The sequence below is a fragment of the Bos indicus genome, chromosome 24, assembly GCF_029378745.1.
Source record: "Bos indicus isolate NIAB-ARS_2022 breed Sahiwal x Tharparkar chromosome 24, NIAB-ARS_B.indTharparkar_mat_pri_1.0, whole genome shotgun sequence".
NCBI classification, from domain to species: Eukaryota; Metazoa; Chordata; class Mammalia; order Artiodactyla; family Bovidae; genus Bos; species Bos indicus.
In genome coordinates this window covers 51,327,278-51,344,864 of record NC_091783.1, presented here as the reverse complement: position 1 = coordinate 51,344,864, position 17,587 = coordinate 51,327,278, and the positions used below count along the sequence as shown (strand labels likewise).

Genomic DNA, 17,587 nt, shown 5'->3' with positions numbered 1-17,587 from the left:
GCAAGCAGCCTTGGAAATGGTCTTCCTTGCTCGAAGAATTTTAAGGGCGGCTCCCTTATCTGATAGCCAGTCATTGGTCTAGAAGTAGACATAGCAAATACCTTTATGTTCCAATAAGACACACTTTTGAAGGTTTAAACTAGTGCCAGCAGAGAGTATACGAAGTTGAATGATTTTCCTCAAGGTTTTTTGTGAAGAAAGGAACACAGACCCCCAACACCTATTCCCTAAAATTCAAAGTTAAGGAAGACTATTAGCAGAGACAAGATTTGCCAGATCCAAATTCCACTAGCCAAACAAGACCCCAAGGACCCTAAAAGTAAACTCACCAATGGGACTGCACTATTGTCCCAGTTCTAACGGAGGGATCTAGATGTTCTGGTCCAGGCTGGAGCTAGACGCCCACTTTGAAACTTGGCCAACTGACACCATGACTCTTATTTGAAAAAAGCAGTGGGTAGGCATGTAAACGTGATCAACAACAACAAAAAGATCCCAGAGATCAAGCATGTGGCACTCCAAGCAGAATTTGGGTGAGTGAGTGCATCCTTCCATGGTCTAGAAGAGTCCACTGAAACGTGCAAGACTAGTCTTTAAATGAGATATCAGCAGAGCCACAAAAGCATTAGCAAAACTGACCTGTTTAACCAATTATTGTGCCAGAATTTTGAACTGATTAAGAAACTGGAGACAGGGAGAAGTCCACAGGATAAAAATATTAACTTCCTGCTAAAGGGACATGTCAGGGATAGAACAATTAACAGAGAATATTATACAAAGTGAAAGAACTCAGTTCAAAAGGTTATATACTGTAGGATTCCATTTATGTGAAAAGTCCAGAATGGATAAATCCGCAGAGACAGAAAGTGTGTTAGTGGTTGCCGAGTGCTATAGGGACAGTGGGGATGGAGAGTGACTGTTGATGGGTATAGAGTTTCTTTTATAGATGATGAAAATGTTCTAAACTTGTATTGTGGTGATGGTTACACAGCTCTGTGAATATACTATAAATCATTAAATTGTACATTTTAAATGGGTAAATTTTATGGTAAACAAATTATATCTCACTAAAGATGTTGTAAAAAAAGAAATGTACAAGTACAATATTTTACTCTCCCTAAAGAAATGGGGATATTTTCCCCTGTGTGGACTATATAAACTTTAAAGAATCTGGTATCTCATTTTTCTCATAAAACACTTCAGCAGGGAAAGGCAATATATCATAGCAGTTAACAGTATGGGCTCTGGAGTCAGACTCTCTGGGTTCAAATCTCAGCTATGTTTGGTACAGTATGTGTGATTCTTGTGCCTCAGTTTTCTCATCTGCAAAATGGGATGCAGTAAAATCTACCTGACTGAGCTATTAGAAAGATTAAGCAAAAGGGTTAAGTGTAGTGCCTGACATGAAATTAAGTGCAAAATGAATATTTCATATTCAAAATGATTTTTAAATATGCATATTTATTTGTCTATAAAATAAGTAGGACCTAATTAAATTTAAAAGGTTTTGCACAGCAAAGGAAACTATAAACAAGGTGAAAAGACAACCCTCAGAATGGGAGAAAATAATAGCAAATGAAGCAACTGACAAAGGACAATTCCCCAAAATATACAAGCAGCTCATGCAACTCAGTACCAGAAAAACAACCAAGGCAATCAAAAAGTGAGCAGAAGACCTAAACAGACATTTCCCCAAAGCTGACCTACAGATGGCTAATAAGCACAGGAAAAGATGCTCAACATCGGTCATTATTCAGTTCAGTTCAGTCGCTCAGTCGTGTTCGACTTTTTGCGACCCCATGAACCGCAGCACGCCAGGCCTCCCTGTCCATCACCAACTCCCAGAATTCACTCAAACTCACGTTCATCGAGTCAGTGATGCCATCCAACCATCTCATCCTCTGTCGTCCCCTTCTCCTTCTGCCCACAATCCAAAGTATATAAATCCAGCATCAGAGTCTTTTCCAATGAGTCAACTCTTCACATGAGGTGGCCAAAGTACTGGAGTTTCAGCTTTAGCATTATTCCTTCCAAAGGACACCCAGGACTGATCTCTTTTAGAATGGTCTGATTGGATCTCCTGCAGTCCAAGGGACTCTCAAGAGTCTTCTCCAACACCACAGTTTAAAAGCATCAATTCTTCGGCACTCAGCTTTCTTCACCGTCCAACTCTCACATCCACACATGACTACTGGAAAAACCATAGCCTTGACTAGACAGACCTTTGTTGGCAAAGTAATGTCTCTGCTTTTGAATATGCTATCTAGGTTGGTCATAACTTTCCTTCCAAGGAGTAAGCGTCTTTTAATTTCATGGCTGCAATCACCATCTGCAGTGATTTTGCAGCCCAGAAAAATAAAGTCTGACACAGTTTCCACTGTTTCCCCATCTATTTCCCATGAAGTGATGAGACCGGATGCCATGATCTTAGTTTTCTGAATGTTCAGCTTTAAGCCAACTTTTTCACTCTCCTCTTTCACTTTCATCAAGAGGCTTTTTAGTTCCTCTTCACTTTCTGCCATAAGAGTGGTGTCATCTGTATGTCTGACGTTATTGATATTTCTCCCGGCAATCTTGATTCCAGCTTGTGCTTCTTCCAGCCCAGCATTTCTCATGATGTACTCTGCATATAAGTATTAGAGAAATGCAAATCAAAACTACAATGCAATATCACAATTACAATGCAATACCACTTCACACGGGTCAGAATGACCATCACCAAAAAGTTTACAAACAATAAATGCTGGAGAGGGTGTGGGGAAAATAGAACTCTCTTGCCTTGTTGGTGGGAATATAGATTGATACAGCCACTATGGAGAACAGGCTGGAGAGCCCTTAAAAAACTAGGAATAAAACTACCATATGACACAATTTCGTTACTGGGCATATACCCTAAGGAAACCATAATTTAAAAAGACACATGTTGTCTTTTTAATGTTCATTGCAGCACTACATTAGCTAGGACATGGAAGCAACCTAGATGTCCATCGAGAGATGAATGGATAAAGAAGTTATGGTATGTGTATAGAATGGAATGTTACTCAGCCTAAAAAGAAACACATTTGGCTCAGTTCTAACGAGGTAGATGAACATACAGCCTATGATACAGAGTGAAGTAAGTTAGAGAAAAACAAATATCATATATTAATAAATATGTATGGAATCTAGAAAAATGGTGCTGGCGAACCTATTTGTAAGGCAGCAGTGGAGATGCAGACCTAGAGAACAGACTTTGTGAACCCAGTGGGAGAAGAAGAGGGTGGGATGAACTGAGAGAGGATCATTGAAACATACACATTACCATATGGAAAACAGATAGCCGTGGGAATTTGCTGTATGATGCAGGAAGCTCAAACAGGTTGTCTGTGACAACCTAGAGGGGTGGGATGGGGTGGGAGGTGGGAGGGAGGTTCAAGACAGAGGGGACATAGGTATACCTATGGCTGATTCATGTTGATGTATGGCAGAAATCAACAAAGTAATGTAAAGCCCTTATCATCCAATTAAAAATAAATAAATTTTGTAAGTTTTCTCTGCTGTGTTCAAGAAACTGGAAAAGTTTATTGCACGGTAGAATAAATTTTTGCACGGAGAATCTGGGAGCCTGGGTGAAAGGTGCATGTGGGAACTATTTCAGACTGCATAGTCTTTTTTGTAATTTCAGAATTTTGAATCAGGTAAGTGTATTACGGATACAATGATAATTGAGTTTGATGATTTTTTTTTTAAAAAGACAGAACTTTATTTGTATCCAAACTAGTCTAGCAGGCTATACTAGCTAGGTTTGCATATTTCAGGATCAGATAGAACAATCCAATACTTGAAAACCAGGCAACACTCTTGGTAAAGGCTTGCATCTCATCCAGAGATAAATTCAATACAGGCGTGTTGGAAGATGCCCAGTGGAAAATTTTTTTGAAAGCAATAGACAATTGTATTGCTTCTTAAAGAAAACTGGTTGCTTTAAAAGCACAGGGTAGGTGTAATGATGTGTTAGTTAGTTAGAAACATGGAAAATGTATCTTGACCACTTGGTTTGAATCCCAGCTTTGCCACTGGTGATTTTTAACCTCTTCAGGCCTTAACTTTCTCATTTGCAATATGGGGATAATACTAGCAAGATTTGTGAGGACTGAATGAGATAACACTAAGAGTATAAGCTAGAGCATAGTATGTGCTATATGAACGTGGGCTATCGCAGTTAGTGGGGTTCCAGGGAAACTGCAGACACTGACACAGAGGCAGGAAAGAATTATCTGAAAACTTAAATGCAAATATTGAGAAGACAAGCTATCATCTGAGAAAGGTACTTCGTGTTGACCAAAAAAGAAGTACTTTAGAAGCAAATGTCTTAGAAATGATGCATGTCTAAGGAAGAAAAATAATAACAACTATTAAAGCAACAAAGTATCTGTGATTTAGTTGAACTTTTTAAATGAAAAGAAAAAGAGAAAGGAAGAGAAGAAAGAGAAAGAAAAGGAGGAAAAGAATATGTTGCCAGGGAAGGGCCCTTCTTCTGTTATCCGAGGATTTCAGAGGCATTCATGAATGTCAGAATCAGAAATGAAAAAATGTTGGGAAAAGCAACTGTATTTGGGAACACTGTTCAAAGGTGTTTAACATGTTGCTGGAAAGAGGTTTCCAATGGAGATGTATCTTTTGTTCCACCTTCACTGGACACTTCTTTAAATACTTCACTGGACATATATAGGATCTTTAGGAAAAATTATTTAATAAGATCTGTTACATATATGTGACATATAAATAAAGGAGAAAATACTCTAATAAAACAAACACGTATGGCTCTATTGCCTACTAAACACTTGGAGTATTATCAAAATCGCTGTAGCTGCAAGTGTGTTACCGTTGCTCATTCATTCCCCAGCTTTTTTCTCTACATAGTTGCTCTTGTTTTTAAGCATTCAAAAATGGTTTCATTCTGTATGTATTATTCTATAACTTATTTTCGTTATTCAAATATTCATCATTCATAATTATACATAAATCAAACAAATATGGCACACAGGTGATACATTTCGTTTTCACTGATGTATAATATTCCATTTAAAGCCATTCCACAATTAATTATGTTCCTGTCAATGGGCATATTGATTTGTTTGATTTGATTTTAGTATTTTTGCTCTTTCAGTGTTGCCATGAACAGTATTGCATGTATCTTTCCACCTCCCCAATGTTTATTGAAGTATAATTGACAAAAAAACATTGTATGTATTTATGGTATATATTACAATGCTTTGATGTATACATGCATTGTAAAATAACCACAATAAAGATAATCAATATATCCACCACCTCACCTAGTTACCACTTTATGTGTGTAGGTTATGAGAATACTTAAGATGTACTCTCAGTAAATTTCAACTATAAAATATAGTATTTTATAAGTATAATCACTATGCTATTAGCTCTCCAAAATTTCCCATCCTGCATAATTGAAAGCTTGTACTCTTTTACCAACATCTCCCCATTTCTCCTATCCTCTAGCCCCTGAAAACCACAATTCTACTCTCTGCTTCTGCAAGTTCAATTTTTTTAGATTCCATGTAAAAGTGAGATCATGCATTATTTGTTCCTGGCTTATTTCACTTAGTATAATGTCCTCTGGTTTCATCCATATTGTCATAAATAACTGGCTGAATATTATACATGTATTTATATAGATCAAATACTCCAGTATTCTTGCCTGGAAAGTTCCATGGACAGAGGAGCCTGGCAGCTTACAGTCCATGGGGTCAAAAGGAGTTGAATATGACTAACAGCAGACACATACACACACACATACATACATACTTAGAGAGAGACCCATTTCTTAATCCATTCATTTGTCAATGGACACAGGATGATTCTGTATACTGCTGCAATGAACAGGGGAATGCGGATATCTCTTTGAGATATTGATTTCATAGCTTTGGCATATATACCCACAAGTGGAATTGCTGGATCATACAGTAATTCCATTTGTAATTCTAGGGGGCACTTCCAAACTGCTTTCCCTAATGGCTATACCATTGAATATGTCTTAGTATACATATTTAGAGTATTTCTTCATGACAAATTATGACTGAAATTGCTCATTTGTAGAGAAATGAAATGTTTGGCTTTACAGAGAACGAAAACTTGTTTTCCGAAGTGTTATTAACTACCTACACTTCTATAAGGAGTAAATGAGGATTCATATATATCCACACCCTCATCTACACTTGGTATAACAAGTGATATAACAACTTGGTATAACTTCTAAATTTTTGAGTGCTTATGTGTACTTAATTTGCATTCTTCTGATAATTAATGAAGTAAATGTCTTTTCTTGTATCTATTTGGCATTTGTATTCCCTCTTCTGTGAAATGGCTTAAAGTTTTTTCCTATGAACTGAATTATTACACAGTTATCTTTTTCTTTCTGATATGTAACCCTTTGCAAATTATATTCATTTGCTGTGGTGGCTTCTCTTTTTTCATAAATTTTTATAAAGGCTTTTGATTTCTTTTTTTTTTAATTTTATTTTATTTTTAAACTTTACAAATTGTATTAGTTTTGCCAAATATCAAAATGGATCCGCCACAGGTATAATGTGTTCCCCATCCTGAACCCTCCTCCCTCCTCCCTCCCCATACCATCCCTCTGGGTCGTCCCAGTGCACTAGCCCTAGGCATCCAGTATCGTGCATTGAACCTGGACTGGCAACTCATTTCATACATGATATTATACATGTTTCTTAATTTTTTTTAATTTTATTTTATTTTTAAACTTTACATAATTGTATTAGTTTTGCCAAATATCAAAATGAATCCGCCACCGGTATACATGTGTTCCCCATCCTGAACCCTCCTCCCTCCTCCCTCCCCATACCATCCCTCTGGGTCGTCCCAGTGCACTAGCCCCCAGCATCCAGTATAGTGCGTCTAATTTATCAATCTTTTATTTCTCTTTTAAAAATTCCTTCTCTACTCAAAGCCTCATAAGTTTAAAAATTTTATCTTTCACATCTAGCTATTTAACCTACATGTGAATTGATTTTTGTGTACAAGATAGAGTGCTAAATTCATTTTTTTCCATTTGGAACACCAACTTTCCCAGCACCATTTCTTGACTTTTCTATTTTTCCTTAACAATCTGCAACATTACTATATCAAATATACAATTCCCCAATAAGTTTGAGACTGCTCTGAACTCTCACTTTTCTTTCATTGGCCATTTTATTTATCACCTTAACAATACTGTACTGGTTTAATTAACACAGCTTTATAATAATATGCTTTATTTTAATACAAAAGGAGAGCCTGCCCATCCCAGCACCTTGTTCTTCGGGACTATCCTGATGAGGATTCTTGGGCTTAGCTAGTTCCATACAATACTCTAACAGATAACTCTGGCCTCATGATAGGCTGGCTTCTGTTCTGCTAACAAACCCCCATACTTAAAAAAAAAAAATCAATTTCTTGCTCATGTTATATATCCTTTGTGTCAGCATTTTTCCATGAAGTCCCCATTCTAGGAACAAGGCTAACAGGACAGATGTAGAAGGCTCATTGCTGGTCCACAGCAGATGGAAAAAGAGCTCTGGAGGGTGATGTTCTGCCAATGGAATGCCCTGACAGTAATGACACACACTTCCAAACATAACACATTTACCAGAACTGGTCACGGAGGCCCCACCAAACTCCAAGGCAGCCAGGAAGTTCTACTGACCATGTCTCTGGAAGGCAGCCAAAAACATTTGTTGAACTAATCACCATCACCTGCACCACTATCCCAACGGTTTCAGCAGCCTTCCTACAGGCATATAGATGGAACAGATAGAAACAGGAAGCTGAGGGTTAACAGACTGCGTTCAGAATCTAAAGAATCTCATTCCACCATGTTACTCAGGGTCTACTTGGTAATTTACATTGTGCAATTCTAGATGCAAATCAAGACATGGGTTAAACAAACCTCTGGCAAATGCTGTGGAAATAGCATGTGCCACCTCTTTGAAGGTGGGAGGAGAAGGGGATGACAGAGGATGAGATGGTTGGATGGCATCACTGACTCAATGGACATGAGTTTGAGTAAACTCCAGGAGTTGGTGATGGACAGGGAGGCCTAGCGTCCTACAGTCCATGGGGTCACAGAGTCGGACACGACTGAACGACTGAACTGAACTGAACTGAGCCTCTTTGAAAGTGGAAACTAGTAAATCAGAGAATGGATTATGTTGCTTATATTAAAGGAAAATTACGAAGCAGGTTACTGGGATCTCAAATTCCAAATACTATATTATAAACTCCTTTTTCTTTGTTAGCTAAACAGAAAACCTCTCTGCTGGTTAATCACAAGGAAGAAGATATTTCAAATAAGATAGAAATTCACTCTTTCTCTTACTGTTTATTTCTTTTAGCACAGATCTGGCCAAAGCAGCCTGAAATATGAAACATTTCAGATAACGGGAAAGTCATAGAAGGTAACCTGCAGTTACTCATAAATTATATCCAACGGTAATGAGTTAATCACTTCAGGTAAAACAGAATTGACAACGCTCTTTCTCCACTGACTGCAATTTCCTTTTTCTACCTACAGTTGAGCCCACTGTTGCTGCTAAGCTGCTAAGTCGCTTCAGTCGTGTCCGACTCTGTGTGACCCCATAGATGGCAGCCCACCAGGCTCCCCCGTCCCTGGGATTCTCCAGGCAAGAACACTGGAGTGGGCTGCCATTTCCTTCTCCAATGCATGAAAGTGAAAAGTGAAAGCGAAGCCGCTCAGTCGTGTCCGACCCCCAGCGACCCCACGGACTGCAGCCTACCAGGCTCCTCCATCCACGGGATCCTCCAGGCAGGAGTACTGGAGTGGGTTGCCATCACCCTCTCCGGAGTCCACTGTTACATAGGATCAAAAAAGGTCAGTGCAACTTCATGGTGTTTGAAACAGATATAACTGCAACCTTCCTGCCACAGTTTACAAGTGCACAGTTTTAAAAGTGCCTATGACTATTTCTACATCTCAGTGCCATGTCTCATTCTTCCATAAATGCACAGAGCTAACCTACACTGTAAAATGCACAGTTACTAAGCCTCAGGCCGTGAGTTCTCCTGACTTCCACTTGTCCCCAAGAAAAAAAAGAGCTACCACTCAGTGCAGCAAATCTGGTGAAAACATATGTAAACACAGACACAAATAAAAGCATAGAGCACTGAAGAAGAGTGGCGCCTCTGAGCCCAGCTGCCGGCGCCTGAACCTCAGTTACCCTCCCTCGTTAGGCTGTGTGAACTGGAGCAATCATAACACAGAAGCTAAGAGCCTGGGTTCTGGAATTAGCTTTGCAGATTCTGACTGTGAGTCTTTGGGAAAGATATTTAACCTAAGCCTCACATTCCCCATCTATAAAAAGGGAAGAATATTAGTACTTACCTCATAGTGTTATTGCAAATGTTACTTTGTATGTTTTTATCTGTATTCCCATATTTATTGCAGCACTGTTCATAATTAACAGTCATCAATACATAGAAACAACCCAAGTGTCTGTGTCCCTGAACAGATAAATGGACAAAGAAGATATACATATTCATATTATATATATTTATATTTATATATGAGAAACAAGGAAATTCTGCTGTTTACAAGAACATGGACGGAGCTTCAGGGTATTATGCTAAGTTAATAATTAGTAAGTTAATAATAAATAAAATGTCAAACAGAGAAAGACAAATATCATTACATATCATTATCTATACGTGGAATCTAAAAAAGCTAAATTCACAGAGACACAGTAGAATGGTACTAGCCAGGAGCTGAGAGGTGGGAGAATGAGACAGATGTGAAATGTTGGTCAAAGTAATAAGACAAATAAATTCTGGGAGTCTCATGTACAATGTACTGCTGGCTATAGGTAATAATATTGTATTATACACCTAAAAGTTGCTAAAAGAGTAGATCTTTGTTGTTCTCACCACAAAAAAAAAAAATTGTAATTATGTAAGATGATGGATGTGTTAGCTAACTCTATGGCGGCAATCATTTTGCAATATATAAGTATATCAAATAATTTTTAAGTGTTTAGCAGGGTAGCAGGCACATAGTAAGTTATTGATTAATGATAGCTATTATTATAATGTGTGCTACGCTAAGTTGCTTCAGTCGTGTCCAACTCTTTGTGACCCCCATGGACTATAGCCCGTCAAGACTCCTCTGTCCAGGGGATTCTCCAGGCAAGAAGGCTGGAGTGGGTTGCCATTTCCTACTCCAGGGGATCTTCCCCACCCAGAGACTGAACCTGTGTCTCTTGTGTTTCCCGTACTGGCAAGCAGGTTCCTTACCACTAGCGCCACCTGGGAGGCCCATTTTTATGACAGTAGTGTCTATATCATCGGACAAATGCACTTATATTTACTACAGGACAAGTGCTGTGACTGTCATTATAGACAGCTCAAGTTCACAGTGATAGTGTTGGGGAATTTAGACTGTACTAGAAACACGAGCATAGAATCTTAGGAATGGAATCAGTCTCATTTTATAAATATGCAAAGACATGAGCATCAAGAGGTACAACCTTCATGGGAAAGACTTGAAATACACAGTGAGAGAAACCTACAGGGCAGTCAAGCCCACTGCCTAACCAACCACTGCACTGTCTGTCCCAGGGGGCACTCCTAGCCCAGGTGCCTGCAGGTTGTCCCATAAAACAGTTTGTTCTCAAAAACACAGTCTGAATTCCAACAGGCCAGAGTCCTTGATTGCTTTTTTCAAGGATATGTAGTTGTAACAGAGTGGGAATGAGCATGGGTCAAGTTCAAAGGGAAGGTTAACACTGTGGGCTGAGGAGAGGATCTTATCCAAGGCCCCACAGCAGGCAAGACTGCTGTCTTGTCTCCAATTCACTCTCATCATCAACAGAAATTTCCAGACTTACTAGTTCAGTAGCACTTGGGTGTCCTGAGATAGAAGCTACAAGTACCTAGGAGCTGTACGATTTTATTAGGCATTACAAGACCTCCATACCGGCTCTTTCCTCCCAGTCAGTGCTGAGAAACACTGGGGGACATTGGTGATGATGCTGAAGAGAATGAGGCAATAATAAAATTAGTCTCTTCCAGGCCAAGGGTTACAGACTCGGGTCTTTTCCGCGAAGGCCTCTGTGATGAGTGAAATACGATAGGCTCATAATCTGTAGCCCAGCTCTGTGTCTCTGGCTTTGCCTGGAGAAACGTGCGAATTTCTAACAGGCTGCAGCTCTTCATTGCCTTCTCACTCAGCTTCCACCAGCACCTTTGGCCTTTGCCCTCACCTCGCTGATGTTCATTTGTTCTGATGACAGATTTTCCTTCCACTCTCAGGCACTAGCCAGCCCAGCGAGCCACAACTCCCCCCACTTCCTTCCCAGATGCCCTCTCATGAATAACCCCATTCATCCCAATCAGGGGAGAAATTGGCTGATCCCTAAGCACTGATTAATGCAACCTCCAACGCTAGCTTCTTTCCAACAAAGTAACCTGTTTTTTTTCTTGACAGACCAGCCCATGAACTCAGAGGGTGTATGTGTGTGTGTGTGATTTAATGATTTAATACAGCAACAAAATGCCAAGAATTTCTCATTTATATCACCTATTTGGTAACTGCTTTGGTATATGCAACTTCATCCCTTTCTCTCTTTTATTTGCTTGATTGCTTGGACTTTTCCCCCTTGACTGGGGGAAATTTAGGGTAAATCAATTAAAATTTTATCTGATTTCTATATCAAAAGAGAAGATAAAACTTATGGCTAGGATATATCTGTGGGTGTAGTTAATTTCTGAAAGGATCCCAGCTCCTTAAAAAGTGGGAAATTTTCTCCTCCTCTCTTGTAAGCAACTGGTGGACCACAGTGATGATCACAAACTCAGGAATACTACAGACTGTGAGGCGGGTGCATTAAATTGTACTTTACTAAAGACCTCCATTGTTAGAACCGGGCTTAACTGGGGCTATTCACCAGTTTCCTGTTTTCAGTTACTGTGTTAGTTACTGTTGGGAACAAAAAAAGTTGTCATATGACTCTTGTTATTAAGGCTCACAATCTCTGGTTACGAAGAAAAACATCCACAAAGAACTCCAGTTCAAAGTGGAATAACACAAAAAAGCACAAAATAGAAGGATCTGTGAGCTAACAGGGAGGCAAAGACGAAATGGGGAGACCAAGGAACATCTCGTGAAGGAAGTGGGGCTTGCGCAAAACTTTGGAAAACGAGGAGGAATTAAACAGGCCCTGTGCACTGCTTTATTTGCCTTTGTGAGGCTAATCGTGAGGAGACGTGATGTTACGCATCTACTCGCTTACCTGGAACCTCGTCTCCTACCCCAGAAGAACAGAAGCCCCAACAGAGCATCTGTGTGTGATCTTCACTGACCCAGCACCAAGAACAGTGCCTGTTGGATAAGTGAATAAATGATTGGAGAGTCAAAGCTCTCCAGGTAGAAGCAACAGTCTAAGCAAAGGAAGGTGGGATCAAAAATTCACATTCACTGGCCATATTCTGTGTTAGGAATCATATAAGTCATATAAATCATGTAAGGGATGTTAGGAATCATATAAATCATATAAGAAATAGGCACACGTTTTGTGTAAAGGACCAGATAATAAATATTTCAGTCTGTGATGGCCATACAGTCTCCGTAGTGTGTGCTCAGTCACTCAGTTGAGTCTGACTCTTTTGCAACCCCTTGGACTATAGCCCACCAGGCTCTTCTGTCCATTGAATTTTTCAGGCAAGAATACTGGAGTGGGTTGCCATTTCCTCCTCCCGGGGATCTTCCTGACCCAGGAATTGAACCTAGGTCTCCTGTGTCTCCTGCATTCACAGGCGGACTCTTTTACCACTGAGCCACCTGGGAAGCCCTACAGTCTCTGTCACAACTACTCAACTATGCTGTTGTGGCATGAAAGTAGCTAGAGACAATAAGTGAAAAGATGAGTACTGCTATGTTCCAATAAAACTTTATTTACCAAAATAGGCAGTGGGCCAGATTTGACCAACAGATGGTAATTTGCCAATATCTGACCTTTATAATAAGGCAAAGGCAAGGAAATGATTGCACTATTCATTATCAATCAGTTTATGTAAAAGTGTGATTAAAAGATATATTACCGATATTTGTATTATGAATTGATAACCCAGCTGCACACACTTTAGACCCCAGGTTATCCAAGGAACAAAGTCTGTGTTCAGTCACATTGACTTTCCTAGGCCTGAGTTGAAATTTGATTCCATTCCCTCTACAACTTTGAACAGTTACCAAAAATGATGAGCAAATTCCCAAACACGTGGCAGAGACACTGGAGCAGATATCTCCAGGAGAACTTTCTTACAGGATTCAGATTTAAATTTCTATTTGAAATATCTGGATGACTCAGCACTCTTCCAAACATATACAGGATAAAATAGTAAGCTCTTTTGTGGGGATTTCACATATAAATCCCAACTATTAGTACGCCAGAGTTACAATGAGATGAAGATAGCAACAAAGTGATACTAAGCAGGATATAGCACTACCCAGAATCTAGCTACTTAGGAGGGAGCTGATCCTTGCTTTGAAAAAGCTGGAAGGAAATTCTATACCAGCACAGCCATGGCTGAAGCAATTAGGCAGAGAAATTCAGGCTGTCAGGAAATGGGAGTCCAAGGAAAACCGCTAAGGCGTAAAGGCCCAGGCTATTCCCTGTGGGCAGGTCAGGGGTAAAATCTATAAAATTTAATCAAGACTGGAAGATTCAGACATCTGGATATTTATTGGCTCAGAGAAGTCAGAAAAGGCAGCTTAAGAAGGAGAGGTGAATGGCTGATTAGTGCCCCGGTTGGCCAGATGCCAGAATATTTTTCAGGTGAAGGCTTGCAAACTTTTTCAATTCATACAGTTGTGCTATTCATATAGCCTTCTTTATTTTATGATCAATTAATGAAGAAGACTTTAAAAGGGCACAACCAAGTCCTTTTATCCAACTTCAGATTCAATATATCAAACATATCAAGTTAAGTCAAAGGGATATTTCCTATGAGTTTTAACATTTTCTATTTCTACACATCTTATGAAAAAAGTGAAGTGAAAGTGAAAGTCATTTTGTCATGTCCGACTCTTTGCGACCCCATGGTCTATATAGGACATGGAATTCTCCAGGAGATCTTCCCAACCCAGGGATCAAACCCAGGTCTCCCGCACTGCAGGCAGATTCTTTACTAGCTGACCCACAAGGGAAGCTCAATGAAAATAAATAAATAAGAAGGAGTTACATGGCAGACTATCTCCCCATATCCCTGAGCATACGGAAAGATTACCTTTCACAACCGTCTTGTTAGTCCTCCATCTGAGCTCTAGCCAAGGGCATGGAGTTAAGAAGTGATGTAACACTTCTTCCAGTTTTGGTCCATCAAATTCTCCAAACATGGTGTTCCATCCTCTTTCCCTCTTCCAGCAGGCTGGAATGGAAAAGTCCCCCAGAGAAATTTGAGAATCATATGTATAACATGGCAAAGATTCAACACTGCAGGAAACTGAAGTCTGGAATCACTGCATGGAGAAGAGCCAGTAGACCAGGAGAACCATCATTGTACTGTAATGTGAGTCTTCAGCCTCTGATGTGTGTCTACTGTAGTTAGCATCACCTTAACTAATGTGAGGCAGAAGAGCACACTTTAACACTGGGAAACTTTTGCATATATTACCTCGCCTTACAGAAAAAATATTTTTAAAATCAATATAAAAAACAATAAGAATAAATACATGAAATTAGATTAAAATAACATCATCCTCATGTATGCAAAGTTCAGTCATCTGGAAAAGAACAAAGTGAACAAAATAGTTCTTTGAAACTAGGATAGGCCTAGAGGATCTATACTGGTATTAATTCTTGCAGACTCTTGAGGAAATGGTGAAAAGAACAGACTTTCAAAGATTGTCACACAGGAAAATCCATTAAGGACCACTAGCAGACACGGACAAATGTTTGCTTTTTCCTTTCCTTTCACCTTAAAATTTTCTGTAATTTTCTTTTTCTTTTTTTCCCAGTCTCTGAACTATTATAGTAGTCACTGGTATTGCCTGCTGCTGCTGCTGCTAAGTCTCTTCAGTCGTGTCAGACTCTGTGCGATCCCATAGACAGCAGCCCACTAGGCTCCTCTGTCCCTGGGATTCTCCAGGCAAGAATACTGGAGTGGAAGCCATTTCCTTCTCCATGGTATTGCCTAACACTTGACTATTTTGCTACTGAAATGCAAGTCTGTGTGCCCAACGCACAGTGGGGTCAAATGTCAAAATGTTGGCGTTTGGATCAGAGAAAGGTTTTAGCAAATAGAAGGGGAAAAAAATGGAAGCAGTGACAGATTTTGTTTTCTTGGGCTCCAAAGTCACTGCAGACAGTGATTGCAGCCATGAAATTAAAAAACACATGCTCCTTGGAAGGAAAACTATGACAAACCAAGACACCGTATTTAAAACCACAGACATCACTTTGTAGACACAGGTCTGTATAGTCAAAGCTATGGTTTTTCCAGTAGTCACATATGGATGTGACGGTAGGACCATAAAGAAGGCTGAGCACCCAAGAATTGATGCTTTCGAACTGTGGTGCTGGAGAAGACTCTTGAGAGTCCTTGGACTGCAAGGAGATCCAACCAGTCAATACTAAAGAAAATCAATCCTGAATATTCATCGGAAGGACTAATGCTGAAGCTGATGCTCCAATACTTTGGCCACCTGATGCAAAGAGCTGACTCACTGGAAAAGAACCCTGATCCTGGGAAAGACTGAGGGCAAGCGAAGAAGGGTGTGACAGAGGATGAGATGGTTAGACAGCATCACTGACTCAATGGACATGAATTTGAGCAAACTCTGGAAGACAGTGGGGGACAGAGAAACCTGGTGTGCTGCAGTCCATGGGGTCACAAAGACTCGGACACGACTTAGCAACTGAGCAACAATAACGCAAGGAGATGGGTGGCTCATGCTTTAAAAAAACTCTCCGAAAGTTCTCAGAAAAGCCCTTTTCTAAGAAAGATGAGGGAGGGGCACGGTGAGTTGTTGCAAACATCTTGGTGTTAGAGCCTTGGTTCTTGAAGTAAGGTCACCGTCAGGTAACAAAGTTCCCATAAATCTCTACCAAATGAATGTTATTCTCTGTTCTGACAAGTAAGGGCAAGGTCCTCAGGGACCACTTTCACCCTGAGGTCCAGCCCTGGCTGAGAGGAAGCAGGTCTCAGGTGGCAGCTCCCTCAGGGTCGGGTCCCCAGACCCTGCCCAGCTACATCACTGTGGGAGCCAGGTGTCCAGGACCAGCCAGCCCTCAGGCTCCTTGGGCCACCCAAATGGCAGGAACCAGGTCCCTCAGACCACTGTCCCATGCAGTCGGCCGCCGCCATTATGTTGCAGAGGCAGGGCTCAGGGAGAAGTTCACCACCACCTCGAGGCCTGGGCCAAGCCAGTGGGTGGCCTTGGCGAGGGCTCTGGAGCAGCAGGACACAGCCCTCAGCCTGTTCCTGCTGGTCCGAAGCCAAGTGAGCTGGAGGGGAGAAGCCTCTTACCTCACTCTCCTCTAGACGACCACCACTCTACCAACTTTGGCTGAAAAGTCCCACTAATTGTCGCTCTCAGGCAGGTGCTCACTTTGGGGAGGGACCAACTGCATCACTGACCAATGGCTGAGCAGGTCTATTAATGGTCGTTCAGTGACAGTTGCTAGCTTGGGGGAGGAGCCCCTGCAGTGCCGACCAATGGCTGGGCAGAATCACGAATGGTCCCATGGCAACTGCTGCCTAGTAACAGAGTGGTGGGGGGCAGGAGTGGAGTTGGGTTACGTGAAGCAGTCAGTCAGTTAAGTCGCTCAGTTCAGTTCAGTTACTCAGTCGTGTCTGCCTCTGCAACCCCATGAATAACAGCACTCCAGGCCTCCCTGTCCATCACCAACTCCCGGAGTTCACTCAAACTCATGTCCGAGTTGGTGATGCCATCCAACCATCTCATCCTCTGTCGTCCCCTTCTCCTCCTGCCCCCAATCCCTCCCAGCATCAGAGTTTTTTCCAATGAGTCAACTCTTCGCATGAGGTGGCCAAAGTATAGGAGTTTCACCTTCAGCATCAGTCATTCTAATGAGCATTCAGGGCTGATTTCCTTTAGGATGGACTGATTGCATCTCCTTGCAATCCAAGGGACTCTCAAGAGTCTTCTCCAACACCACAGTTCAAAAGCATCAATTCTCTGGCGCTCAGCTTTCTTTATAGTCCTACTCTCACATCCATACATGACAACCGGAAATATAGCTTTGACTAAACAGACTTTTGTTGGCAAAGTAGTGTCTCTGCTTTTTAATATGTCTCTGCTAGGCTGATCATAGCTTTTCTTCCAAGGAGCAAGCGTCTTTTAATTTCATGGCTGCAGTCACCATCTGCAGTGATTTTGGAGCCCCCCAAAATAAAGTCTCTGTTTCCATTGTATCCCCATCTATTTGCCATGGAGTGATGGGACCGGATACCATGATCTTCATTTTCTGAATGTTGAGTTTTAAGCCAATTTTTTCACTTTCCTCTTTAACTTTCAAGAGGCTCTTTAGTTCTTCTTCACTTTCCGCCA

General features: G+C 40.8%; 1 long non-coding RNA gene across 1 annotated transcript; it reads right to left on the bottom strand.

Moving 5' to 3' along the window:
• Window positions 1-1,792: 1,792 nt before the first annotated feature.
• Window positions 1,793-16,656, bottom strand: LOC139179487 (uncharacterized). Its single transcript, XR_011563850.1, has 3 exons — window positions 16,543-16,656; window positions 14,302-14,442; window positions 1,793-2,623 (listed from the first exon to the last, which is right to left on the bottom strand). It is a non-coding gene; the product is annotated as an uncharacterized lncRNA (long non-coding RNA).
• Between the last annotated feature and the right edge of the window lie 931 nt (window positions 16,657-17,587).